Source organism: Papio anubis, chromosome 9 (assembly GCF_008728515.1).
Source record: "Papio anubis isolate 15944 chromosome 9, Panubis1.0, whole genome shotgun sequence".
NCBI lineage: Eukaryota > Metazoa > Chordata > Mammalia > Primates > Cercopithecidae > Papio > Papio anubis.
In genome coordinates this window covers 70,070,381-70,090,412 of record NC_044984.1, presented here as the reverse complement: position 1 = coordinate 70,090,412, position 20,032 = coordinate 70,070,381, and the positions used below count along the sequence as shown (strand labels likewise).

Below are 20,032 nucleotides of genomic sequence, written 5' to 3'. Positions count from 1 at the left end.
GTGGTGTCAGATGATCCATCGAGTGCAGGGTCTGCAAAATATCTCAAGCACTGATCTCAAGCTTTACAATAGTGATGTTATCCCCAGGAGCAATTTGGGGAGGTTTAGACTCTTAGAGCCAGAGGCTACATGACCCCTAAATTGTAATTTCTAATCTTATAGCTAATTTGTTAGTCCTGCAAAGACTGGACACCAGGCAAGAAGGGAGTCTTTCTGGAAATGGCTGTTTTCAATTTTGTTTCAGAGTCAAATCATGAACTGAATTCTTTCCCAAAGTTAGTTTGGCCTCTACCCAGGAATGAGCAAGGACAGCTGAAGGGTCAGAAGCAAGATAGAGTCTGTTAGGTCTGATTTCTTTCACTGTCATAATTTCCTCAGTTATAATTTTGCAAAGGCGGTTTCAGTGACATCACCCGTACTGGCAAGGATGTAGAGAAACTGGATCATTGTTACACGGCTGATGCTACAGAGACTCTGGAGAACAGTTTGCAGTTCCTTTAAAACTAAACATGCAATTACCATATGGCTCAGTAATTGTACTCCAGGGAATTTGTCCCAGAAAAATGAGAGCTTATGCTCACACACAAAACCTGTACACAAGTGTTTAAATCAGCTTTATTTATAATAGCCCATAACTAAAAATGACTCAGATATTCTTCAACAGATGAATGGTCAAACTGTGGTATGCCAGTACCATGGAATACTACTTGTAAATAAAAAGAAATGAGTTATTGATACATGCAACAGTCTGGATGAATCTCCAGAGAATTATGCTGAGTTTTTTTTTAAAGTCCATCCCAAATGATAAATGCTCCATTATTCCATTTATATAATATTCTTGAAGTGACAAAATTATAGAAATGGGTAAGAAATTAGAGGTTGTGAAAGGAAAATATCTTGGGCTCCCAAAATGACTAGGGAAAACTCAAGCTGGAAACTGCTTAGGGCAAACCTGCCTCCCATTCAATTCCAAGTCACCCCTCTGGCAGAGACAGATGCATATGTGATTGCCTCTTTTGGAAAGGCTAATCAGAAACTCAAAAAAAGTAACAGGTTGTGTATGACCCATCTGTGACCTGGAAGCTCCCTCCCCACTTCCAGTCTTTCTGCCTTTGCTTCAAGTTGTCCCGCCTTTCCAGACTGAACCAGTGTACTTCTTACATGTATTGATTGACATCTCATGTCTCCCTAAAATGTATAAAACCAAGCTGTGCTCTGATCACCTTGGGCATATGTCTGTGTCTCGGGTGCATTCTCAACCTTGGCAAAATAAACTTTCTAAATTAACTGAGACCTGTCTCAGATTTTCTGCATTCATACTTTTAAAAGGGCACCACGAGGGATGCTTGTGGTGATGAAAATGTTTTGTATTTTGACACTATCAATGTCAGTATCCTGGTTGTGGTATTGTACCATAGTTTACAAGTTACCATTTGGGAAATCTGAGTAAAAGGAACATAGGATCTCTCTGCATTATTTCTCACAATTGCATGTGAATCTACTATTACCTCCAAAAAAAATTTTAATCAAATAAAAAATGAACATTATTAAATATGAATAAAATATATTTTTTATTTGAATAAATGTATTTGAATTTGTTTAAGAAATTCATGATAGCAAAAAAGGAATTGGATTGAACAGGTAAAATGGAACTGGTTTAGCCTGAGAAAGCATTTCCTGCCTTAGTAAATGTCAAGGTAACAGGGCCAAACATTTTGGTGTCCACTTTGAATCCTCTCTCTCTAACTGCTATATCTGATCAACTGTTTTCCTCCTCAAAATTCTCTAGAATATACTCATCTTTGGCAGGGCTTTTAATGCCACCCATACATATGGTGACTTCGTGAGAATAACAAAATGATACCTTGTCTAGCTGATGAAAAGAAAGGGTTCCTTTTTTCCTCCTGCTGGGTCACAATCCTTGGCCAGGAGACCAAGTCTGATTTTCAACAACCATCTGCCCCTTGGGAAAGTGCTTTGTGCAGGGCATGGCTTTTTGCATGGCTGTATATGGTGGCCTTTGCCTTATTATTTTCTGCCACCCTTATCTCACTATGGCGCGAGTCAGCATGATTTCTCCCCTGCAGCATTCTCCTAATTCTCCTTACCTCCAATCTTGATTTTCTTCAGTGCTTTCTCCACACCGTAGCTAGAATTTGCTTTCTGAAATACAACTCTGATCATGCTGCCTCACCAACAATCCTACAATAAGCCCCCTTTGTCCTCAGTAGGGAATCTAAGCTCTTGGGGTATGGCAGATGTGCCATCCTCTTCCTGACGCCACCAGCCTTTCTCCTCTCCACTTTTTCAACCCTCTTCTTATCTTCTACTGTCCTGCAGCTCACGTGGGCCATTTTCCCTCATCTTTGATGTTTCTCTGCCTTGAATACCTGTTCTACTCTTAACCTCCAGCCTTTTATCCGACTGACTTCTACATGTCCTTCAGAACTCAGCCCAGACACCCCCTCTGGGAAACCTTTCTAATCTCGTGAGCTTGAGCTGCATGTTTCTCTGTGCTCACATACTCACTCTGAACCATAGCCCTGAAAACACTGGTTTGTAATTGTCTGTCTCTGCATCTGCCTTCCCCATATAGCTGCTAACTTCTCCAGGACAGGAACAATATCTTATTTAATATTGTAACCCAGAGATCTACCATAGTACTTCGCACATTGACCAATCTCAACTGTCAGCTGGTAACACCTTTTTTTTAATTAAGTGAATGCAAAATCATTTAGTTAACTGTTCTAGAAAATGTGAAGCTAGGGATAAGGGAAGAAGGATGGAAAGGCAACTACTTTCCGGACTTTAAATATTCAGTGCCTCTGTTACAATGTCTCTGGAAGCTTTTTGATCTAAGGGCTTTCACTCCTTTCTAGTTCTGGCATGGAATTGGAATTCGAACTATTTTTCACACCTGCTTTAGTGACTCTGAAGGAATGTATCAATTAAGCAAAGAGCAAACCACTGGAAACAGTTCTGACAGGGTTATTCCAAAAGGATCTGCATTGGAAAACAAGGTCTGAACTGATATCTTTAATGTCTTACATAGCCTTAAAATCAGGGAATGTGTAAAGGCCTGCAGGTGGGTGGCTGTTGATATTTAAAGCACGGAATTTTGGAATCTTCAGACATTCCTTTCAATGGAAGAATTATTGCCCAGTGATGGGAGTATTTATTTAGCTCTGCAGAGCCAGAAGACACCTTTTCCCCCTCTTTTTTCAGCTGTAGGAATAAGGACCTGAGTGGAAACTGCCCATACAATTATTGACCCTCAAATCCTCCATGATTTCCTTCTCATCTCTGAACACCCAGATGATCTTGCTCCTCTCATCATGTTTAAAACCTACCATTCTGTCCTTCCAAGGGGAAACATCAGCTGCCATGAAATGGGAGGAATGTATTTGATTCTTTTCCTCACTCTGCAAAGACCGTACCAATAACGTAACATGTGGGATCACAGAAGGGTATCGGTACCTGCTGTGGGTACACAAGAGATACAACATTTTATTCAAGTCTTTAGTTCTTGTCTTCATAGCTCATAACTTGTATTTTTTAAATTGACTTTTAATAGTTGTACATATTTTTGGGACATATGTGATAGTTTTATACCTGTTTATAATGTGTAATTATCAAACCAGAGTAATTGGGATGTCCATCTCTCTTTTTTAAAAAATTACGTATGTTTTCTCCCTAGAAAAAGGGCCAAAAAGCTTTTTCTCTAAAGGGCAAGATACTAAATATTTTAGAATTTACTGATCATACAGTCTCGGTCATAACTACTTAACTCTGCCACTGTATGCAAAAGCAACCACTGACAATATATGAGGGGATTTCAAAAAGTGCATGAAAATTGAATTAAAAAATAAAAATTAAAAATATAAATTTTCTTAATCAGCATAAGCTTCAGGTTTAAGACATTTTTGTAAGTGATGATACCAGCCATTTAGTTCATCTCTAAAGAACTGGGAGTCCTGGGAATTCACCATGTCAAAGTAATGTTTTTTATATTATTAACTGAAGAAAAATAGGTGCCCTTTAAAGATTTTTTTATGATTAGGAGACAAAAAGAAGTTAGAAGAAACTGAATCATGACTCTAAGATGGAAGCCTAATGATTTCTTACCAAAACTCTTGCAAATGGCCCTTGTTTGATGAGAGGAATGAGCAGGTGCATTGTCGTGGTAAAAAAGGATTCTAGTGAAGCTTTCCTGAGTGTTTTTCTGCCAAAGCTTTGGCTAACTTCCTCAGAATACTCTCATATTAAGAAGATATTATGGGCAGGTGCGGTGGCTCACGCTTGTAATCTCAGCACTTTGGGAGGCCGAGGCGGGCAGATCACCTAACGTCAGGAGTTTGAGACCAGCCTGACCAACATGGAGAAACCCCATCTTTACTAAAAATACAAAATTAGCCAGGCATGGTGGCACATGCATGTAATCCCAGCTACTTGGGAGGCTGAGACAGGAGAATCGCTTGAACCCAGGAGGCAGAGATTGCAGTGAGCCGAGATCGCCCCATTGCACTCCAGTCTGAGCAACAAGAGCAAAACTGCTTCTCAAAATAAATAAATAAATAAATAAATAAAAATAAGAAGATATTATTGTTCTTTCACTCTTCAGAAAGTCAATGAGAAAATGCCTTGAGCATCCCCCCAAAATCGTTGCCATGACCTTTGCTCTTGGCTGATTCACTTTTGCTTTCACTGGCCCCCTTCCACCTCTTGGTAGCCATTGCTTTGATTGTGCTTTGTCTTCAAGATTGTACTAGTAGAGCCTTGTTTAATCTCCTGTTACAATTCTTAGAGGAAATGCTTCAGGATCTTGATACTGCATGCTTAAAATTTCCATTGAAAGCCCTGCTTTTGTCTACAGCTGATCTGGGTGCAGTTGTTTTGGCAGCCATTGAGTGGAAAGTTTGTTCAACTTTAATTTTTCAGTCAGAATTGTGTAAGAACCAATGGAGATGTCTGTGGTGTTGGCTATTGTTTCTGCTGTTAATCATCAGTCCTCTTCAATTAAGGCATGAACAAGATTAATTTTTTCCTCACAAATTGATGTGGATGATCTGCTGGTGCTGGCTTCATCTTAAACATCGTTTCATCCCTTCTTAGGATGAGTGATCCATTTGTAAACTGCTGATTTCTTTGGGGCATTGTCCTATAAACTTTTCATAAAGCATCAGTGATTTCATCATTCTTCCACTCAAGCTTCACCATAAATCTGATGTTTGTTTTTGCTTCAATTTTAGCAGAATTCATATTGTTCTTATAGAGGCTCTTTTCAAACTAATGTCTTAGCCTTGTTTATGCCTCAAACTACATCCTTTTTAGATATGCTGTAACCAGTTGGCATGAGTTTATTTTGGTGCAAAAAAAATTTGAACTCCATGCATAGTTTTTTTCATAATACGCATTTTCCATAAACTTTTAAAAGACTCCTTTCATATAAATGAATGGGCATAGTTGTGTTCCAATCAAACTAAGCACTGAAATTTGAATTTCATATAAATTTCATGTGTCATAAAATATTATTTTTCTTTTGATTTATTTCCAAGCATTTTTTTTTTTTACTTCACAGACTGCTCAAAAATAGATAATGGGCCAGATTAGGACTGTGGGTTATAATTTGTTGGTCTTTGCACTAGAATGTCAACTAGAGAGTGAAGGGATTGGATTTGTGCTTTTAGTCAGTGCATCTCAAATTTAAATGTGCATATGGATCATCTGGGTTCTGTTAAAAATGCAGATTCTGTTGTAAGAGTTTGCATTTTTAACCAGCTGCAGGACCATGCTGGTGCTGTGGTTGCTGACCACACCTTGAGTAGCAAGGTGTAAATCAGCAGTTTACAAATGGATCACTCATCCTAAGAAGGGATGAGATGATGTTTGAAAACCTTGCTACTCAAGGTTTTCAAAGATTGCATATTGGCATCCATCCATGCAAGAGAGAGCTTGGATTGTAGAGAGACTGGATGGGGATGGGGGTGAGTGGTAAAGAGGAGTTAGGAGGCTTTGTAATCATTCAGGATTGCACTAATGAGGGCCCATCCTAGGTCAGGATCAATGAGGTTGAAGAGGGACAGATGAATATGAAAGACTTCTGGGAGATGGACTCAGCAGGTCTTGGTTGCTCAGTGGATGTGAGAGATGGAGGGAGGAGAATTGAGGATGACTACAAGATTCTGTTGGTCAATGGTGCGCTTAGCAGAGATCCCAATGATCCATACAGAAGTGGGTAGAGAGTAGGTGCTTAATCAGTGTTTGTTGTTTAAGTGAAAAGGCAAGGGGAAGAGCAAGCTGGGTTGGAAGGGGATGGGAGAGAGAAGAGAATTACCTCAATTTGGGGTAGTTTGAGTTTGATTCTTCAGAAACCAAGAGAAAGTAGCAAAGGCAGGTAATGTTTGGAAGGCAGAATGCTGTCCCACGTGGCTGGTCTGGGAATGTGTTGTTTTCCATCAACTGAGAATTTGACCCAGAACAATAGCACTACACATTGGGTGTCCCTTATCTGAAATACTTGGGACCAGAAGTGTTTAGGATTTCATGATTGTTTTTTGGTGGATGGGGAAGGGGGTGGATTTTGGAATATTTGAATGTATACAATGAGATATCTTGGAGATGGGACCCAAATCTAAACACAAAATTCATTTATGTTTCACATTCACCTTATACACATAACTTGAAGGTAATTTAATGTTTTTAGTAATTTTGTGCTTGTGAAAAAGTTTTGACTGCGTTTTGTCTGCAACCCATCCCATGAGGTCAGGTGTGGGATTTCCCACTTGCAGGGTGATATCAGTGTTCAAAAAGTTTCAAATTTTGGAATCATTTAGATTTTTTATTTCTAAACTAGAGATTCTCAACCTATACCAACCAGGAAGAGCATAAGCTATACCAAAAGTATGCTGAGGGCATTTACCACCTTGCAAGAGTTCTTATATAAATGTTTAACTTTATTCTTATTTTACAATAGAAATTTTTTTTACAAAAAAACCATCGGGCTGTGCACGGTGGCTCATGCCTGTAATCCCAGCACTTTGGGAGGCGGAGGCGGGCGGATCACCTGAGGTCAGGAGTTCGAGACCAGCCTGACAAACATGGGGAAACCCCATCTCTACTAAAAATACAAAATTAGCCAGGCATGGTGGTGCATACCTGTAATCCCAGCTGCTTGGGAGGCTGAGGCAGGAGAATGGCTTGAACCTAGGAGGTGGAGGTTGTGATGAGCCAAGATTGAGCCATTGCACTCCAGCCTGGGCAACAAGAGCAAGACTCTGTCTCAAAAAAAAAAAAAAAAAAAGAAAAAAAAAATCAAGGAATCAGAATTTGTTTGCAAATATTTTACAGCTCTGGCCTAAGAATCAACTTAATTTGAATATTATACCATAAGGCCTGTTGTCTCAGGTTTTCTCCACTCCTATGTTTAATTTAGTTGTTCTACTGAAGACACTAAACATCTCTCGTGTATCAAAAGAATTTGTCATTTGTGTAATATTAGGTAATGCATTCTTAGATGAGGCAGATTTTTTTTCCTGTTTTTGTTTTAACCCACTTTTACCTTTCCAAATTCTGATGAAAGAAAAACTTTACCTGAATTTGCTGGTGATCTGTCTGTCGCTGGCCATAGAAAAAACCCAAACATACCAGCAATGTTTAATTAACAACCTCCTGAGTCTTCCTCTGTCTCTAGTCCTTCCCTCTTTTAATCCATTTTATGCATTATTGCCCAATTAATATTTCTGAAGCTTATCCCTGATCCTATTACCACCTTGTTCAATAAACTTAAATGGCTCTCTGTGGTCTACATAAGTCCACACTCCTCAGCCTGCTTTTCAATGTGCACCACCATCTGATTTCCATAGACATTTCCAAAAGATTTCCTATTACTCACTTTTACCCACCCCACCCAACAACCAAATCAAACTCACTGCTTCCTCGCAGGTCCTGCTCTTCCCGGCCTCTGGGCTATGACGCAAGAGCTCCATCCACCCACTCTCCCAGCCTACTCTGAGCCCTAAAGTTCTTTGAAGTTCAGGCCAAACTTCCGCTTCTCCATGAAGCATTCTCTGATTTCCAAGTTGAAAAGAATATTTTTTTCTCTTTTTAATTTTCAGAGTTTTTTTATCTGTGCGGCAAGGTATGGCAGGAAGGTTATGGATCTCTAGAATATAAACTCAAGGTAGGACTTGGTTCACTTATTCATTGCTGTGTCACCACTGCCTAGGCAAATGACTGGCATATAGAAGGTACTGAATAAATATTTATTGATAAGTGAACAAATGAATGAATGAGTGACTAAATTAAGATGAGTTCACTTTAAATTCAAGGCTGCCATCACATGCAAATGCCTAAGACATGGATTGAAAGAAGGTAGGGGCTTAATATGTTAAGTTCCTTTCCCTATATTATCTCTTTTATGGCAGTTGTAAATCTCAGATATATTTATTTCTGCAGTGTCTGGGACCTAGTGTCAGAGGGAAAAGAAATAAATCTTGAGCACTTACTGTCTGTTAGGTTCTGTGCTAGGTGCCTTATATTCACATCTTATTTTAATTCTCCATAAGAATTCTATAAGGTAAGTATTATCCTTTCCATTTTACCATGGAGAGAAGCTAAACTCAAAGATATTTGTCACTTTGGGAGCCCAGGAGCTCAGGACCAGGCTGGGCAACATGGTGAAACCCTGTCTCAACACAAAATACAAAAATTAGCTGCACATGGTAGCACATGACTATGGTCCCTGCTACTCAGGAGGCTGAGGTGGGAGGATTGCTTGAGTCTGGGAGGCAGAGGTTGCAGTGAGTTGAGTCATCCTACTGCACTCCAGCCTGGATAACAGAGCAAAGAAAAGAAAAAAGAAAACATCTTACAGGTCACAGATTTCATAAGTTGTAAAGCTGAGATTTTAAAGCCCAGTCAACCTGATGCCCTTATTACCCACATATAATAACATGGGTTATTAACTAATAAATGACAAAAGTGTGATGCAAAACCATGTTTACCCAACTTTCATATTCCTACAACTTTATTGTGATGTCTCTCAATATGTCACTACATAGCAAGTGCTTAATAAAGGAATAAATAAGTAAATACATTTAAAATAAACTAGTAAAAATGAATGAATTATAGAGCTAGTGGATTAAGAATAAGCCATGCTTTCCTACTAGAAAATCATGAAGTCAGATTAATGTCTGTTGACATGCGAGCACCAATTGCTTTTGCCAAAAGAACAAGGTTAGCTACAAAATGGAAATAAGTTCAAATTGACAAAGGGTCTGTTGCTGCCACCATGGAGTCAAGAAGATTGGCACCCATCTTTGATGCCTGCCCTCTTAATTGCAAGGCCAGGCATATAGTTTATTCTTAGTCTACAACCGCAGTCCTGAAAAGCAGCAGCTTTGGTTGTCTTCAGCTGTCATACACAGCAGGTCCTAGACCATAGTAACACCCACTCCGGTGGAAAGTTTGAGGTAAAAGTCCTCTCTGACTCATCTCTTCTGACTATTCAAATCACAAAATTAACGAGGGTGGGTGCAGAGGAACTTGTAGCTGAGAAACTTCTGAGAGATGTTAAGTTATTCACAGGTTATCAACATTAGTTATCTCACCATATAAGAGAACTAACAAAGTAATTCTACCATCAAAAATGTCTTCTCAAATCTTGAAGGCTATGTCCCATTCGGTCAGTGTGCAACTTTGGAAAGCTGCTTAACCTCTCTAACCCTCAGTTATCACATGGGGATAACAGTGAGTGCTTTATCTATTGGTTTCAAAGGATTAAGTAAAAACACTTCACACTATGTTCAATAAGGGTTTAATTAAAAATATCATTTTACATCTATCATACTACTTTCAGCACATCTGGGAATTTCTTCCAACAAGACATTGACTGGAAGGAAGCTGGACCAACTGTCTGGGAATTGATCCTGTCATTGAAAAGAACTTCATATATATTTTATTTGCAGCACTATTGTAGGGACCTAGTATCCTAAAAGTATCTTTTAGGTGTGTGCAGCGATTCTTAGATATTTGAGAAAGATCTCAGAGTCTCTTTCAGATATTTGCAATACATTGATTACAAATTGCTATTGATTTTGATCTGATTTGTATGGGAATAAATCCTGATTCTCATGATTAACACAATAATAATAAAAGTTACATTTTATCAGCACTGGGTAAGTGTTTGGTATGTATTATACTAACTTCTCACAATGTCTCTGCAGGGTAAAGATTATTGTCTTCACTTGCAGATCTACAACCTAGATTCAAATTAGCTTATGTAAGTTGTCATCGATATCATAGACAGTAAGCGGCAGACCTGTGATTTAAGTGCAGGTCCGTCTGACTCCAAAGCATGCGTTCTTTCCACCAAGTCACATGAACTTGGAACCCTTAGCCATATGGTCACAACCTATCACATTCATCTCACTGAGAAACATGGAGCAGTGTATCAGTGCGATCACTCTGCTAGAAGATAGGAGTACAAAGATGAACGAGGCATAGGAGAACAAGCAGCTTTGGTTGTCTTGAGCTGGGTCATCCATAGCAGATCCTAGACTATCGTAATACCCGCTCTACTGGAAAGCTGGTTCTTTAAGGATTAATAGTTCAGAAAGGGGAGGCAGAGGAATACATGGGACTTGTGAAAAGAAGCTGATTAATGTATACGTTGAGAGGAGCTGGATTAGGTAAGACGCTGGAGGAGGTGATGCCTTAGCTAAGTTCTGGAGAGTGAATAGGCATTAGCCAAGTGAATGAATGGAGTTGGGTATGAGAGAAGACTGCGCTAGGGAGAAGGGATAATATATGCGAAGACATGTAGCGGGGGAGACAGAGGCACATTTGGAAACCTGCAAGGTGTTTAATGTATTTGGAATACACTGGGTCCTCAAATAATATTGCTTCTTTCAACGTGGCTTTATTATAACATTGATTAGGAAAAATGATCAGTTCTCTGCTGGGGTCACCGTCTGGGTGGAGTTTGCACATTCTCTTCAGATCTGCATGAGTTTTCTCTGGGTATGCCTGTTTCCTCCCACATTCTAGAGATGTGCACATATGATTAACTAGTGTGTCTAAATTGTCCCAGTCTGAGTGTGTATGTGTGTCTCTGTGTGTGTGTGTATGCTTTGTAATGGAATGACGTCCTGTCCGGGGTTGGTTCCCACCTTGCTCCCTGAACTGCAGGGATAGGCTCAGACCATCTGCACCTTGAACTGGAAGAATGGGTAAATAATTATCTTACTTGTTTTTATTAATCTCTCTTAAATGTCCATATAGCTCACATTTATTTCAATGTGTAATATTAGACATGTTTGGGGTCTTTATTTAGAAATTTGTTTTTGTGTGGCCAGAAATATGCCACCAAAACTTAGCTATTGTTCATATCAGTTAGCCTATGGTAAAATAATTTTCACTCTACATCGTTTTGCTTAAAGTTGCAATTTCCAGGAACCTATCAATGATATTAAGTGAGGACTTACTGTATATGGAGAGGAGAGTGGAGAGCATGAAGCTTTGGCGTAAAGGTAAGGAAATTGGGCTTTATCATAATGGATATTTATATTGATGCAGGATGGAATTTAGGTTAGGAAACAAGAGAAGGACAAAGGAGCTAGTAAGAGGGAACAGCCATGGACCAGGGAGGCGAGGCTGGAAGGAAAAGCAAATGAAGGCTGGAGGAAGCTCATAATTTGAATGAATGGTTCAGAAGATGCTGGGAACACACCTTGCCAGACTTCCCATTACTCCATGTATCACATCCTGGTCCATGGTGGAAGCAAAGCTGTGGAATTACTAATAAGACGTTGTTCAAAGGATTATTATATTTATCTCTCCATCCATTCTTAATCAAGGGCTTATGAATAAGAACAGTTTCTAAATGCTATTTATTCAGAATCTTCTCCACTAATTTGTCTCAAGAATTAGCCTTTGCTAGAAACTGTAGAACTGAGCCAAAGTGAATTCCTGCCAGTGTGAATGAGGTCAGAATACCTGAGTCACATAAGGTCCAGAGGGCAGGTAGCCAGCCAGGGCGCCTTTGTGCTAGCCAGGGTGTCTTAACAAGAGCCTAATGAATAATTTTTTTGTTCTGAGGCATATGGCTTTTAGTCGAAGAGGACAACTCCTAGACAACTAGCTAGAACTTTGCAGAAAGGAGAGCAATGTTGCTTGACCATAAATGAAGGAGAATTACTTGGTGCCACCATATTCTCTAGGGGGCAAGTGCAGCTTCACAAAAGGGTGTCTTTTTTTGCCAGCAAAAACTAAAACAAACAAAAACCTTCCAACTCTTAGCTAAGGGGAATTCTGTGGATCTAACTTGTGTTTTTACTCCTTATAACTTCTTGTTATTTTGTTCCTTTTAAGTTCTTGTACTTTATATAGGAGGTAGTAATTTGGAACATGGTTGACTTAACTACCCTGGTTGCATTGACATACATAGCGCTTAAATTGTGCCCAACACATTTCTAAGGACTTTATGCATTAACTCGTTTAATGTTTTTACAATCCTAGAAGGTAGGTAGATGCTATTAATATCATCATTTCCAGTTTGCAGATGAAGAAACTGATGCAGAGAGACAAACTCATAGTAAAATAGCTATCTAGTCGAGTTTTGGACCCAGGGAGTATGGCTCCAGAGTCTATGCTTGTGACCTGGGGTTTCCAAGTTTTCATATGAAGTAGAGGCCGTGGAAAAGTATGTTAAGATGCAGAATCCCAGGCCACGCTCTCAGAAATTTGAATTTAATTTGTCATAGAGGGCCCTAGGTATTTCCACTTTTAACATGTGCCCTATATGCTTATGATGTGGGTGTTCCTCAGACTACACTTTGAGAAACATTGCTCTAAACTACTACATTATCCTGTCTTGTCACTGTTGTTGAAAGTCTGATTGTGCCCTGTTTCCTGCTATCCCAGTACACTACAGAATGCAAAGAAAAAATGATGTGAAAATAACATTCTGTGGATGACTTCTATTTATCTATCATCTATCTATCTATCTATCTATCTATCTATCTATCTATCTATCTATCTATCTATTTTTGTATATATTTTACAACATTGGTTCTGTCTATATACATATAAATCAGTTTGAATGAAACCAGTTTTAAGTAAAGTTTTAAAAACTTTACATGATATCAAGTATTTCTTTGGACTTATTTATTTTTTTTATTCTTTGAGACAGAGTCTTGCTCTGTCGCCCAGACTGGAGTGTAATGGTGCGATCTCAGCTCACTGCAACTTCTTCCTCTTGGGTTCAAGTGATTCTCCCACCTGAGCCTCCTGAGTAGCTGGGATTACAGGTACCCACCATCATGCCCGTCTAATTTTTGTAGAGATGGGGTGTCACCATGTTGGTCAGGCTCGTCTTGAATTCCTGACCTCAGGTGATCCACCTGCCTCAGCCTCCCAAAGTGGTGGGATTACAGGTGTGTGCCACTGTGCCTGGCCTGGACTTAATATTTAGCTATCTATTTTTATGCTCTATAGATTCACTTAGAAATAAATTTGTGGTCACTCTAAGAAGAGACAATCCTTGTATTTTTGTTACTAGATGGTTTGTGATCAAAAGGTGACACATGTGTATAGTTCTGATACTGGGGTCAGAACTAATGTTTTTTGTGTCATTTTATAATGGCCTTTTAATGCATGTCGCTATGGTTTGAGAATGTGACCTGGTCTATGGCATTTTCCTATTTATTAAAAAATGTCTAGTGTTTCTTGTGAGTTTTACTATATTTCTTTTAACTCTCTGCCATAATTCTTATGCAACTGTGATAAAATATGTGCTGTCAGAGTAGAGTGAACATTGAACTCAGTGCTAAAATGATCAGATACTATTTGGAGTCTCATTTTTAAAATCTGAAATAAAAGCAGTATCTTTTTTCAATCTTATATTTATCTAAATTGGGTATTCAGAGGCATCTGTTTTTAGGTTAAAATTATAATTCATTTCCACTTGATAGAAAAAAGGGAAAAAATAATCAGAAAGTCCTCACCAGTTACTATGTAGCCCTCTGAATTGACAAAGGTTCCAGACAGCTTCATCCTCTCCCTTAACACCAATATCCTTGGACTTATAATGAATGTCCCTTCCTCTAACTATAACTAAGTGAAATGATGTGAGAGACAGAGCTCTTGCTTGGGGAAGAGAAAGAGGAGGGTGGGGGATGAGATTTTCTAGAGACTAGAACAAAGGAATCTTAACAAAGATGGCAGAGGCTCAGAATGCTTAGTGCATCAATAGAGGCAGGAACCAAAGTGAGAAGGCAAGAGAGGAACTTTGAATGACAGTGAAGTGTGAATTATTTTCCATATCCTCCTTTTATTCTCCAGTGGACTCAAAATCTTGTGTTGTGATACATCTCCTAAGAAGCAGCTTGTCTCTTGTTTCCTTTTGCCTCTGACCATGTTCCAGAAAGTTCTGCACTCACGGGCCTAAACACTGAGAAAGGACCACTCCGTTTCCCCCACTTTCCAACTGAAGCTTTGTACTGTTTTGGCAGCCTGGGTGGATTTAACCTAACTTAGAAACTTTCCTGTAAGGATACAGTTATTTTTTATTTTTTTATCCTCTTTAGATTAGGGGTATGCCAAAAAGAAATAATTGACTTCTGCTTCTGACCAAGATGAAGTAACTGAGACCAAGTTTATCTTTCCAATTGAATCAATGAAAAAAAATCAGGCAAAATATATAGAACAAAGTTTGTTAAGACGTTGGAGATCAGGCGATGAAAAAGTGATACCCGGGGGATGGGGAGCAAACAAGGTGAGCTCTGTATTTGCCTCAGGTTATTGCTTGAATGAGTTCTCAGGTGGCTGTCCAGAGAGAGGAGATGCAGGTGGGGCCAGTGGACCCAGTGAGTTGAGAGGACCTGAAAGTCTAGGAAGACAAAAGCAGCTAGAGTTTGCAGGACAGGGTTCTGGAGAACAGAGAGCCACAGAGGAGAGAAGTCCAGAGACCTGCTAAGGGTCTCCTTTCACTTTTTTGTTTGTTTGAGACAGAGTCTCTCTCGTTCTGTTGCCCACACTGGAGTGCAGTGGTATGATCTCAGCTCACTGCAACTCTCCCTCCCAAAGTGCTGGGAGCCACTGTGCCTGGACTCTCCTTCAATTTTTATCGTTTTTTTTTTTTTTTTTGAGATGTAGTCTCACTCTGTCACCAGGCTGGAGTGCAGTGGTGCCAACTCGGCTCACTGCAACCTCCGCCTCCCGGGTTCACGCAATTATCTGCCTCAGCCTCCTGAGTAACTGGGATTATAGGCGTGTGCACCATGCTTGGCTAATTTTTGTATTTTTAGTAGAGATGGGTTTTCACCGTCTTGGACAGGCTGGTCTTGAACTCCTGAACTCATGATCTACCCACCTCTGCCTCCCAAAGTGTTGGGATTACAAGTGTGAGGCACCGCTCCCGGCCGTCTCCTTTGATTTTTTTTTTTTTTTTAAACAAGCAAGCCTTTATTTCCTTGTTTTGCAAATAAAGCTGGCTAAGTTGGTTGCTTTTTGGTAATTAGTCAAAGAGACCAAATCCCATATCCTCGTCTGACTCCTCCGACTCTTCCTTGGCTTCTACCTTAGCTGGGACTGCAGCAGCAGCAGCAGCAGGAGCAGCCATAGTGGCAGCGGCCACAGGGGCAGCAGCCACAAAGGCAGATGGGTCAGCCAAGAAGGCCTTGACCTTTTCAGCAAGTGGGAAGGTGTAATCTGTGTCCACAGACAAGGCCAGGACTCATTTGTACCCGCTGATGATAGAATGGGGTACTGATGCAACAGTTGGGTAGCCAGTCTGCAGACAGACACTGGCAACATTGCGGACACCCTCCAGGAAGCGAGAATGCAGACTTTCCTCTGTGATGTTAAGCACTCCAGGGTTGTAGATGCTGCCATTGTCGAACACCTGCTGGATGGCCAGCCCAAAGGAAAAGGGGGAGATGTTGAGCATGTTCAGCAGCGTGGCTTCGCTGGCTCCCACTTTGTCTCCAGTCTTGATCAGCTGCACATCACTCAGGATTTCAATGGTTCCCCTGGAGATTTTAGTGGTGATACCTAAAGCTTGGGAAAAGGAGGTCTTCTCGGGCCCGAGGCCAGTGTTCTGGGCTGGCACAGTGACTTCACATGGGGCGATGGCACCAGCATGGGCAGCAGCTGGCACCTTATTGGCCAACAACATGTCCCTGATCTCACTGAGGTCCTCCTTGGTGAACACGAAGCCCACATTCCCCCGGATATGAGGCAGCAGTTTCTCCAGAGCTGGGTTGTTTTCCAGGTGCCCTCTGATGGCCTTGCGCATCATGGTGTTCTTGCCCATCAGCACCATGGCCTTCCCACAAAGGGACATGCGAATCTGCTGCATCTGCTTGGAGCCCACATTGTCTGCTCCCACGATGAAACATTTCGGATAATCATCCAATAGTTGGATGATCTTAAGGAAGTAGTTGGACTTCCAGGTCGCCCTTTCTTCCCTGGGCATCACGGCAGTGAGTCAGGGATTGCCACGCGGGATTTAAAGACGATGTCACTTCCACGAGGATGCCTGGTGAGAGAAGCTCCTTTGATTTTTAAGGAGAATGTTGATGGCCACGTGTGTATGAGAAAACTTCTCTTGCCTCCCAGAAAAATTAGAAGAAAAAGTACCAATAACTCACACAGAGATAGAAATAGTGCCTATTTCCATCACCCAGCTGGGAAAACTTATAATTCATGGGACATTGGGTAGAATACTTAGAAAAATATTGTCTAGCAGTGGAGAATTATTAGCTCTAGACTAAATGCTGCTCTGGTATTGCCTAATGAATCTCAAAAGCATGATTCAAATGTGTCAGACTGTTTCCAAGTAAGGTAACTTTGTCTTTGAACAAAACTCAAAAATATCTGTAGAAATGCATATATATCCAGCACCCATCAAGGGAAAATTCAAAATGTCTGGAATTAATTTAAAAATTACTAGGCATGCAAAAAAGTGGTAAAATATGACCAATGATGAGGAGAAAAACCTGTCAATTGACACCAGACCAGAACTTGCTTAGATGTTAGAAATCACCAACAAGGACATTTCAACAGTTATTGTAACTGTATTATTCTATAGCACAAAAGCTATAGCAAAAATGTTAAGTTCAGACCTGGAAAATAAAAAAGGTCCAAATTGAACTTACAGGGCTGAAAGCTATAATGTCTTAAATTAAAAAGACACTGTATGAGGTTAACAGCAGCTTAGACATTTTTAAAGAAAAGATTGGCCAGGCGTGGTAGCTCATGCCTATAATCCCAGCACTTCGGGAGGCCAAGGCAGGTGGATCACCTGAGGTCAGGAGTTCAAGACCAGCCTGGCCAACATAGTGAAACCTCATCTCTACTAAAAATACAAGATTAGCTGGGCCTGGTGACATACTCCTATAACCCCAGCTACTAGGGAGGCTGAGGCAGGAGAGTCACTTGAACCTGGGAGGCAGAGGTTGCGGTAAGCTGAGCTATTGCACTCCAGCCTGGGCAACAAGAGCAAAACTCTGTCTCAAAAAAAAAAACAAAAAACAAAAAACTAAAATGAAACATAGAGACAAAGGAATAAAAAAAATTTTTTAAAGTGTCAATGCACTATGGGACAACTTCAAGCAGCTGAAAATATGCATCATTTACTTATTCAAATAGCTAAAAAGACTTGAGTATGTCAAATATTGGCCAATATATATATATATATATGTGTGTGTATATATATATGTGTGTGTGTGTGTGTGTATATATATATATGGTCTAGCTATTCCATTCCCAAGTATTTTCCCAAGAGAAAGGAAGTCAAATGTCCACAAAACAAAGACTTGTTTATAAATATTCATAGAAACTTTATCTTGTAATTATTAAAACTGGAAACAACCCAAATGCCTATTGACAGATGAATGGATGGTATATCATCCATTTGTATGGTATATCCATACAATGAACACTGCTTAGCAATAAAAAGGAATGAACTATTGATATACACTGTAGGGATGAATGTCAAAATAATTATGCTAAGTGAAAGCAGCTAGACAACAGAGAGTACATACCATATGATTTCTTTTCTTTTTCTTTTTCTTTTTCTTTTTTTTAAGACAGAGTCTCGCTGTGTCACCCAGGCTGCAGTGCAGTGGTGTGATCGTGGCTCACTGCTACCTCAGCCTACCCGGTTCAAGCAATTCTCCTGCCTCAGCCTCCTGAGTAGCTGGGATTACAAAAGCCTGCCACTATGCCAAGCTATTTTTTTTTTTTTTTTTTTTTTTTTAGTACAGGTGGGGTTTCACCATGTTGGCCAGGCTGCTCTCAAACTCCTGACAAGTGATCCCCCTGCCTCGGCCTTCCAAAGTGTTGGGACTACAGGTATAAGCTACCGTGCCCAGCCCCATATGATTTTATTTATATAAAATGCTAGATGATGCAAAATAATCTATAGTGACAGGAAGCAGACCAGGGATTGCCTGGACCCACGGCAGGGATTGGGGAGGCAGGTAAGTGAGGTAGTGAGAGATTAAAAAGGGGCACAGAAACTTTTGAGGTTATTAATATATTCACTCTCTTGATTATGTTGATGTCATTTATTGTGTGCTGGTTATGCATATAGTAAAGTTATTTTGAAAAAGAAATAACTTTTCCCAAACGATGAGCCATGTATCTTATATAGAAGACCCTGGAATCACTTAAAAAATAACTTAAGCAGGAAATGTTTTGTTCCACAATAGTTGGTAGGAGAAGGTACTTTTTTCCCTGTTAAAACCCATTACTCTCTGGAATCTAGGCCTCAGGAATCTGGGGAGGGGCTAGAGGCATGGTCTCTAGGCTGTACCAGCTGAGGCTCCCCACCGGGAGATAATCCCAGGGCCACACTGCAAGGGATAGCCATGAAGGTACAGAACTAAGTAAATGTTGTGCCAGGAAGGAGGAGCCAAACATAGACCAGAGGAAAAAACGATAGTGTTGTGAACTCAAAAGGAAGAATTAAGATGCCACGTGGAAAGGGCTAGCAGAGTCTAAAGGTTAGTGAGAGGAGGTTTAGAGGCTGAAAGGAATTAAACAGAAGTAGAGAAAGGCAAATGCAGGCTCAGGCCAACATGGGAGTCTCTGATAAACAACAGTCATCCCTTTGGACTTCCTCTGGTCAACGTTTGATGTGTTCTGCTGCTGCAAAGCAAAGCTAAGAAGCAACAGAAATGCATGCAACAGTTATAAGACATTGCATAATTCATAAGAATGATTTCATTGTGTAGGTTATAGCAACATCTAGATAGAAACCCTTGGCAAATGTGGTGGAAGGGAAAAGAAATCGAAAATCGATTTATTTAAACATCAATGAAAAAAGGTATTCAGAAGGTTAAGTTTTTTGTCCTTCTGCAGGGTTCCATCAAGGTATTTCCATTGGTCTGGGCTATGAGATAGAGCAGCTTTTAATCTATGTGCATCACCTGGTACTTGAAGAAAGGTGTGCAGTTAGGTGTAACAGATTTCGTTAATAGTGTTTTATAATTACATTGCATTTTCAAATTTATAAAATTCTTTCACATGTTTTATCTTTCTCATGTAGAGTTCCTATTTTTTAATCAGAGTGATTAATTACTCTGTTAAAGATTATTTATATCAAATAATTTATAAAGTAAATATTACAGTAGTCAGAATAAAAAGAAAGATTCACTCTGGGTCATTAGCTATGGTTAGAAATAATCAAAACATAGGCTGGGCACGGTGACTTATGCCTGTAATCCCAGAACTTTGGGAGGCCGAGGTGGGAGGATCACTTGAGGTCAGGAGTTCAAGACCAGCCTGACCAATATGATAAAACCCCGTCTCTACTGAAAATACAAAAATTAGCCCGGTGTGGTGGTGCATGCCTATGATTGCAGCTACTTGGGAGGCTGAGGCAGGAGAATCACTTGAAACCAGGAAGCAGAGGTTGCAGTGAGTGATCATGCCACTGCATTCTAGCCTGGGTGATACAGCCAGACTCCATCTTAAAAAAAAAAAAAAATTAATCATCAAAACATAACCTTTAATAAGGAGTCTTAGA

At 40.1% G+C, this 20,032-nt stretch overlaps 1 long non-coding RNA gene and 1 pseudogene across 2 annotated transcripts in view; one reads left to right on the top strand and one right to left on the bottom strand.

Annotated features, from left to right (window-relative positions):
* Positions 1–20,032, top strand: part of LOC108581028 — a 252,080-nt gene that overhangs the window by 66,959 nt on the left and 165,089 nt on the right. The window lies entirely within an intron of this gene.
* On the bottom strand, positions 15,433–16,545 carry LOC101009345 (annotated as a pseudogene). Its single transcript, XR_161982.5, has one exon. The product of XR_161982.5 is annotated as a 60S acidic ribosomal protein P0 pseudogene (transcript).